Here is a 9118-nt window from a genome sequence, read left to right as displayed (position 1 = left end):
GGAACAGACTAGAGAGCCCAGATATGGACCCTCTATGGTCAAATAATCTTCAGCAAAGCAGGAAAAAATATGCAATGGAAAAAAGACAGTCTCTTCAATAAATGGTGCTGGGAAAATTGGACAGCCACATGCAGAAGAATGAAATTCGACCATTCTCTAACACCATACACAAAGATAAACTCAAAATGGATGAAAGACCTCCATGTGAGACAGGAATCCATCAAAATCCTAGAGAAGAACATAGGCAGTAACCTCTTTGACATCGGCCACAGCAACTTTTTTCAAGATACATCTCCAAAGGCTAGTGAAACAAAGCAAAAATGAACTTTTGGGACTTCATCAAGATAAAAAGCTTCTGCACAGCAAAGGAAACAGTCAACAAAACAAAGAGGCAACCCACAGAATGGGAGAAGATATTTGCAAATGACACTACAGATAAAGGGCTGGTATCCAAGATCTATAAAGAACTTCTCAAACTCAACACCCAAAAAACAAATAATCAAGTCAAAAAGTGGGCAGAAGACATGAACAGACACTTCTCCAAGGAAGACATACAAATGGCTAGCAGACACATGAAAAGATGTTCATCATCATTAGCCATCAGGGAAATTCAAATCAAAACCACGTTGAGATACCACCTTACACCAGTTAGAATGGCAAAAATTGACAAGGCAAGAAACAACAAATGTTGGAGAGGTTGTGGAGAAAGGGGAACCTTCTGACACTGTTGGTGGGAATGCAAGTTGGTACAGCCACTTGGGAAAACAGTGTGGAGGTGCCTCAAAAAATTAAAAATAGAGTTACCTTATGACCCAGCAATTGCACTCCTGGGTATTTACCCCAAAGACACAGATGTAGTGAAAAGAAGGGCCATATGCACCCCAATGTTCATAGCAGCAACGTCCACAATAGCCAAACCGTGGAAAGAGCCGAGATGCCCTTCAACAGATGAATGGATAAAGAAGATGTGGTCCATATATACAATGGAATATTACTCAGCCATCAGAAAGGATGAATACCCAACTTTTACATCAACATGGATGGGACTGGAGGAGATTATGCTAAGTGAAATAAGTCAAGCAGAGAAAGTCAATTATCATATGGTTTCACTTATTTGTGGGACATAAGGAATAGCATGGAGGACATTAAGAGAAGGAAGGGAATAGTGATATGCATTTTATTTTATTTTATTTTTTCTCCCACTTCAAGTTTAATAAAACAACAAAAGACAAAAAGTGATGCCCTCCTACTGTACATAACAGTTGGCCTGCCCCATAACAGCTCAGGCCCTTCTCTCCAGAGGAAGAAAGGCTGGCCTCCCCAACCCCTGCAGGAAAGGCCTGTCCTGTCCCCATACCACATCTGCACAGAGTCTAAAGTTTTATGTTCTAAGCATGACAATAATACAAAAGAGATTTTGTTTTCATGGCCACCCACTGCAGCCCAGCCCTAAAATGACGTGGCGCTAACTTCTGCTTAGAGAAATATTCTTTGCTCTTCTGGACATCAGGCTTGATATTATCACTGCCAGGCTTCCAGCCAGCTGGGCACACTTCCCCATGCTTGTCAGTAAACTGGAAGGCCTGAACCAGTTGCAGGGTCTCATCCACAGAGCGGCCGAGAGGAAGGTCATTTACCGTGATCTGCCTAAGGATACCTTTATCATCAGTGATAAAGAGGCCCCTGAACGAGATGCCTTCATCAGCCTTTAAGACTCCATAGTCCTGAGCAATGGTACGCTTGGGGTCTGATACCAAGGGAATGTTCATGGGTCCCAGTCCTCCTTGTTTCTTGGGTGTGTTGATCCATGCCAGGTGACAGAAATGAGAATCCACAGAAGCACCAATCACTTGACAGTTGAGTTTCTTAAATTCTTCTGCCCTGTCACCGAAAGCAGTGATCTCCGTGGGGCACACAAAGGTGAAGTCAAGAGGGTAAAAGAAGAACACGATGTATTTTCCTTTGTAGTCAGATAGGCTGAGGTCTTTGAACTGGCCATCTGGCATAACAGCCGTGGCTTTGAAGTTGGGGGCAGGATGCCCAATTTTGGCATTTCCTGAAGACATCTTGCTATCAGCGGCTCTGAGAACAAAAACGCCGAAGACAAGGCAGGAAGAAGACGCCAGTGATATGCATTTTAAATGCATTTTCCCATCTAATCCTCAGAGCAGTCCTGTGAAGGAGATGCTATCATTTTCCTCATTTTACTGATGAGGAAATAGAAGCTCAGAGAGGGGCACGCCTGTGTGGTTCAGTCAGTTAATCATCTGCTTTCAACTCAGGTCATGATCCTGGAGTCCTGGGATCGAGCCCTAAGTCAGGCTCTCTGCACAGCGGAGAGCCTGCTTCTCCCTCTCCCTCTGCCTGTCGCTCCCCTGTTTGTGCTCTCTCTCTCCCTCTCTCTCTTTCTCTCTCTCTCTCTGTCAAATAAATAAATACAATCTTAAAATAAAAGAAGCTCAGAGAGGTTAAGCAGTTTGCCAAGGTCACACAGCTATTAACTGGCACTGCTAGGATTTAAACATGAGCTACTTAATTCATTGTTCCCTGTTCTAATGTGCCATTCTTTTATCTTTCCAACTAGATTGTAAGCTAAAGTGTAGGAACTGTGTCTAATTCTTTCCCTCTTTGTTCTATTCTTAATACAGTGTTTAGCCCTTAAGAAGGGTATAATTAATTATTTTCAGAGATTAATTGGTCCTCTGAAGTATATTGCATAGTTCCTCACCTCTTCCTCTTCTAACATCTATCCAGGTAGAAGCTGTCAGCTTCTGAATAGGTTCTGGTCTCACTCTCCTTCTTCCTAAAGAAAGTTGTATTTCTGAAGCTTGCAAGGACAGGTTTTTGCTGCTGAAAATATTAAGCACTTCCTGCAAAGGCTGGAAGCTAAGCAGGAGTTTCACAGGAGGGAAAAAACAACAGTGACCTCCTCAAATAGAGTGGGGAGGCTCAAGGCAGGAAATCGAAGGTACTGTCAGAACCGCTCTGGGGAGAAAGAAGGGAGACTGGAGAGGAAAGAGAGACTATTTAGATTTTTACCACTTGGGACCCTATCCCCAATTTAACTTCTGGACTAAATTTTAAAAACAGCCGAGTGGTAAAAGCCCTGCTCTCTGTGAACTCTGGCCCCTCTGCCTATTTGGGATGTCACAGAGAAAGGCTACACATTGTGTGTAGCAGCCCCAAGGGGACGCCCAGCAGCCCAGGTGGGGTGATTGACTGCGGGAAGCCCCAGGGGCCAGCCTGCCCACCACCCTCCCTGCACCTGCGCTGTGAATAAACAGAGGCCTGCCTTCTGCAGCGGCCCCTTCCTGACCTCCTCCAGCCCTTCTCCCCAGGCCTCGCCCCATGGGCCCTCATACTTGAAAATTAACCACAGGCTTAAAGTGAAAGAGAAGATGGCTATGTGAGCCCCAAGCAGGCAAGTGGAACTACATGATGAAGAGACAATAGAGTCCTAATCAAATAGGCACCTCTGTATGCTAATTTTAGCATTTACTCCCTCTTAAATAGCAATTTTATGTCCTTACTGCAGTCCATGTAACAATATTACTAAAATGTCAGGTGGTCAACCACACTTTCATTTTTTATGTTCTGATTTGAATAGTTGAAAGTGAGTTCAGTGATTTCAATAGAAGGCTCGTTGCTTGTGAAATATTTACTTCAAATACCTGTCTTTTCTTTGGAAATACGATAAATGGTCTTTGATGACTTATATATTTGTAATATACATGGGTAACCAATATAGTTAGCTCTTTAATGACTTTCACAGAAGGCAAATGAGGACAAGAGCCATTTTTGTAAAACAAAAACACAGGCACACATGCACATACATAAGCAAAATGTGCTTTGAGAAAGGAAAGCAGGGTCCAGATGATAGTCATAGGGTATCGTCACACACTTGTGCTTTTTGACTGAGAAAAACAAATATCTGTGTTCAAAACTAAAGTCATTCTATTCATTATATACTGTTGGAAGTTGCTATTGTTATAATATACAAAAATTCAAAACAAAACCGCTTGTTTAAGCGCTGAATTGAAAATGTTCAGTGTTGGGGCGCCTGGGTGGCTCAGTCGTTAAGCGTCTGCCTTCGGCTCAGGTCATGATCCCAGGGTCCTGGGATCGAGTCCCACATCGGGCTCCCTGCTCTGCGGGAAGCCTGCTTCTCCCTCTCCCACTCCCCCTGCTTGTGTTCCTGCCCTCGCTATGTCTCTCTCTGTCAAATAAATAAATAAAATCTTTAAAAAAAAAAAAAAAAAAAAAAAGAAAATGTTCAGTGTTTTCTATCAATTTCCTGATTCTTCTGAGTCATCAGGACAGCTCTTCAGCCTATGTCCTTTTCTCTTTTTCCTTTTTATATATATAAAAAAAAAATTGGAATAGGTTATGCAAGACACAAAATAAAAACACATAGGCTGAAGGAAAATTGTGGGGGGGGGAGAGAATAAATAAATGAATGAATACACAAATAAACAAACCTAATAGAAGAAGCCATTACAAGTAAAGTCAAAAGACAAAAAGCAAAAGACAAAAAAACTGCAAATTACATCAGAAAGGGCTTGGTTTTTTAAAATATATAAAGAGCTCCAACAAATCACTAAGAAAAGCTCCAACAATCCAATGTAAAAATTGAGCAAAACAGATGAACAATTCACAGAAAGGGAACTAAATATGGTCTTTCAAAGTATGAAAAGATGCTTACTCTCATTCAAATAAAAAAAAATTAAAAAGAATAATTCTTTTTGGGGGGAAGTGAAGGGGGAAATAGGTTGATGGGGTAAAAAGATATACAAACTTTATGGAGGACAATTTAGCCCCAATTCATCAAAACTGCAAATGCATTTGCCCTTTGACCCAGCAATCACAATTCTAAGAATTTATCTTATGTATGTTATTTTACACATGTGAGATGACGTATGTACAAAGTTATGTACTACAACACTATAATAGAAAAAGTATTTTTAAAATTCAAATGGTTGTCAACAGGGGACTAGTTAAATTATGATATAGCTATACAATTCTTTATCTGAAATCCTGGGGCTTGATATAGTTTGCATGTCAGAACCTTCTGAACTTTAGAAAGCTAATACAGTGAATAAACCATATATTATGTAACACCTCGGAGGGTTCTGGGGCAATACTCACTAATCAAATAGATTAATATTTCTGCAAAAAAATTATGAATAGTCATACTAAGTGGGAGAAATACAACTCACATCAGTCCAAGTCATATTTTGCCACCAAATGAGTTTGCCATAAGCTTAGGAAAATTTCTGGTCTTCAGAGATTTTTTAAAGTTAGGAGTTACAGATAGGAGGTTGTAGGCATGTCTGTCCATACAACAGAATACCATAGAGCTATAAATAAATTAAAATACACTGTTTCTGCACTAAACAATCTCCAATATATGCTAAGTTTTAAAAAAGACATAACCATTTGTGTACAGAAGGGGAAAAAGATTAAGGAACATATGTATTCGCTCATGTAGGCCAAAGATGGGTCTGTAAAGAGTACATTTATTTCTGGAGAGAGGAACTAGGAGGAGTTCAGGAACTATGGGTGGGAGGCAGACTTTTCACTGTATATGCCTGTTCTCTGTAAATATATTAACTATTTAGAGTAAAAAAAAAAAAAAAACCATTTAGAGTAAATAATACACGTTTACATGTTTAACTGCTAAACAAAATGTGTGAATGAGGCTTCATCCTCATATGCTAGTTCTGAGAGTCCTCAGAGCACCATGTAGTAAATATCAACTATGGGCCCAGCACTAAGCTAGGTACCCTGCTCGGATTATAATTGGTCATGTGAGACAGGCATTAGTATCTCCATTTTAGAGATGAAACCAAGGTTCAAATAAAACCACACAATAGTAAGTGGTAGAGCTGGGATTCATACCCAAGATTGTATGACCTTGAGTTCTACAGCACAAAAGAACATTGGAAAATGAGAATTAGGTGGTTATTGACTAAGAACATGTGTGGAAGTTATGACCAGATGATGATTCTTTTCTTGAGCACAATTCCTGGAACATTTAAGATTCTTCTCTGCTCTGACTCCTCTGAGCATTGCTTGTGATACAAAAACAGCAAAGCCTGTGAGCAAGGGTCTGTGCCCCATTAAGGGCTGGGGAGGTGAATTCTTCCATCACAAAGAGCTGAAGCCCTGTGGGGCCCAGTGTGGACATATCTATTCCCACAGTGGATAAGCAGTCTGGTCAAAGAATGCACTGTCCTGTTCCCCAGATTGCTCATGAGCACTGGCTGGGAAAGAAGGGGCAGGAAGTTGCTATAGACGGAATGGTTCTGTCTCCTCAAAATTCATATGTTGACCTGAATCCCCAGTGCATGGTATATGGTGATGGAGTCTTTGAAAGGTAATTAGGTTTAGATTAGGTCATGAGGGTGAACCCTTCATGATGAGATTAATGCCTTTTTAAGAAGAGACATGAGAAAGCTTGGTTCTTCTCTCTGCTTTCCATTATGTGAGGCTGCAAGTAGATGGAAAACCAGGAAGCAGGTCTTACCAGATACCAGCCCTGCTGGCACCTTGACTTTGGACTTTCCAGCCTCCAGAACTGGGAGAAATAAATGTTCGTTAAGCCACTCAGTCTGTAGTAATTTGTTATGACAGCTCGAGCTGACTTCAGCTCTGGAAAGACTCACCTTCTGGTCTCAAGTACTGTATATTTGCAAGTACAGTTTGAAATTCATCAAAACCGACAAATACTAATTAGACTTGTCTTTTCAGTCATTATTTCCTTTGTTCCATGGTTGAGAAAAGCAAAGTAGGACAGTGCAGACTATTCTCAGGAGCAAGTACATGGTATAGTCTGGACCCATTGATGTGGGACAGACTGATGGATTCGGGTTGGCTCCCAAACACACAGGGTCTCTCCCTTTCTAGAACCGCAGTAGGCCACACATCTCCTAGTCTTATGTCCACACCCACCAGGAACAGGAACCAGAGAGGTGTCTTTCAATTAAGCTGACCTTTAGCCCATGACTCCAGCAGAATTAAGGAAGAAGTGTCTAACAACTGACACAGACTTTGAAGCTGAACTTCTAGTGTGACCAACTACAAATATTTGCCCTGGGACTGTCCTGTTTTCCCACTGGAAGTTCTACAACCCAGGAAACCCATCAGGATTGGACAAATCAGGATGATTGGTCACCCTGCCTAGGTTTCAATCCCAGGTCCACCACTTCTTAGCTACATGACCTTGAACAAATATCTGAACTACTCTGTGTCAGTTTCTCCATGTGTAAGATGGGTAGAATAAGAGTACCTGCTCCACAGGGTTGTCATGAAAATTAATATTTCAAAGTACTTAGAACAGTGCTTGGAAAGAGCTGCATAAGTGTTTGTTAATTATATATATATTTACACATAGAGGCCAGCATTTCCTTTGTCCCAGCTCAGCCCACCCTTCTGACCCTTGCTGGTTCAAACCTCTTGCCCTAACTGCTTGGCACACAATAGGCTCACAATAAATATTTATTAAAGAATGTATAACATTTTCTCACACAGGCCTATCCAGGGCTGCTGGAAGGAGGTTTTTGTTTGTTTGTTTGTTTTTTGTTTTGTTTTGCTTTGCTTTCTCTTGTTTATTTGCCAAGGAGTAGAGTTAATGCTAAGATTTCAGGCATCCTGCTTACCTATGATGAGCTTTCCTGATATTGTAAAATGAAGCAACTGCAGAGAAGAGAGCAGGGTCCTCTCCTTTGGCAGTTATTTATGGTTCTGATCTGTGGGTAGCCTGAACACAGAAATGCACGCATCAGTCATAAATCGGTCAGCGCTCTGGACACCTGAAGCCTTGGGAGCCTGCAGCGTGAGCTTGGCAGGCTGCTTATGCAGAGAAGTTTGCAGTCATTCACATGCACACACTCAGTCACTTCCCTGCCCTGCCTGGGCAAACCTGCCTGCATTCTGGAGACCTGCCAGGACACATGGGTCTGCCTGCCTGCTGGGTTCCACCCCAGCTGAGTCCTGAGTCAATGGTGGGGCCAGTGGCCGAACCACAGACCTCAAGATGTGCAGGCAAGCCTTGCAAAAGTCTCCACTCCTGCACTGCTTAACCAGCAGCATATGTTTTTTTGGCTAAAAGGTGTTTAAATGAAATCATTTTTTCCATATTACTTTGAAAAGTTTATTTCATCAGCATGAAAATGTTTAATAATATTATTTGGGGGTTTAAAAAAAATAAATCATCATTTTGAAGATGTTTCTTTTTTATTCACTCAGGGAAAAGAACACAGTGATATTTAATCCTTTCCTTAAATGATGCAAGTGACTTCGACTTTAGATGAACAGGGCTTTGGGAATCAAACAGCACGAATGTCTGTGCCAAAATAGAGAAAGGAAGACTTGTTCCCTACAGACCCGTACTGGCGTAAGGTGACTGGTTGGGTTTGGTTTGAGTGATGATTGTAATAAAATAGAGCAGGCCCCCTACCCAGTCAGCTTTGCAAGGTCACTGATGAGCCACTAGGAGAGGATGTACCAATGCCAGCATCCCAAGGCTGGCAGCTTCCGGAACTATTACAGCTCTTTCTCCAGGGAGCCACAGTCCACTGAGGGGGCAAACACTTCGATGGAGAAGCCTTCTCAGGACCCGGGGGGGCTGGGCCAGGAGATTCAGTCTCCGGCCTCCCCTTTCATTCAGCAGAAAGCACCCCTCTCTGATCATTTTCACCCTGAGCAACAATATCAGAATGCTCCGAGCTGCTGTCGCAAGCAGGCCTACTCCTGGCATGTGTTCTACCAGGCCGAAGACAAAGAATATAAAAGGAGGCCTGCCTAGTATAGGTCTAGGCACTTAAGTTATGCAGCACGCTAACGAACTATTAAATGGGTCTACTCCACTGTCTTAATAGATAAACCTGGAAGGCCTATTATACATTCAGAATTTATAGACTACTCAGAGTTCAGCACTGGAACATGGAGGCTTGGGGAAAGCTGGACCCTGTCACCCAGTTCCTGGCCTGTGACCCATCCTGCTGCCATTTCCTCCCCTGGTTCTGTCTAACATCACAGAGGGCTGACATCCCATCCCTCACCTCTAAGCTCTGCCCGCACTGCCCACACATTCCCCATTGGCCACACTCCTCAATGC

At 42.2% G+C, this 9118-nt stretch overlaps 1 pseudogene; it reads right to left on the bottom strand.

Moving 5' to 3' along the window:
* Positions 1–1227: 1227 nt before the first annotated feature.
* Positions 1228–2131, bottom strand: LOC118528486 (peroxiredoxin-1 pseudogene; annotated as a pseudogene).
* Between the last annotated feature and the right edge of the window lie 6987 nt (positions 2132–9118).

Source organism: Halichoerus grypus, chromosome 4 (assembly GCF_964656455.1).
Source record: "Halichoerus grypus chromosome 4, mHalGry1.hap1.1, whole genome shotgun sequence".
NCBI classification, from domain to species: Eukaryota; Metazoa; Chordata; class Mammalia; order Carnivora; family Phocidae; genus Halichoerus; species Halichoerus grypus.
Note: the sequence above shows the minus strand (reverse complement) of the source record. Positions and strands in the feature narration are given on the sequence as shown.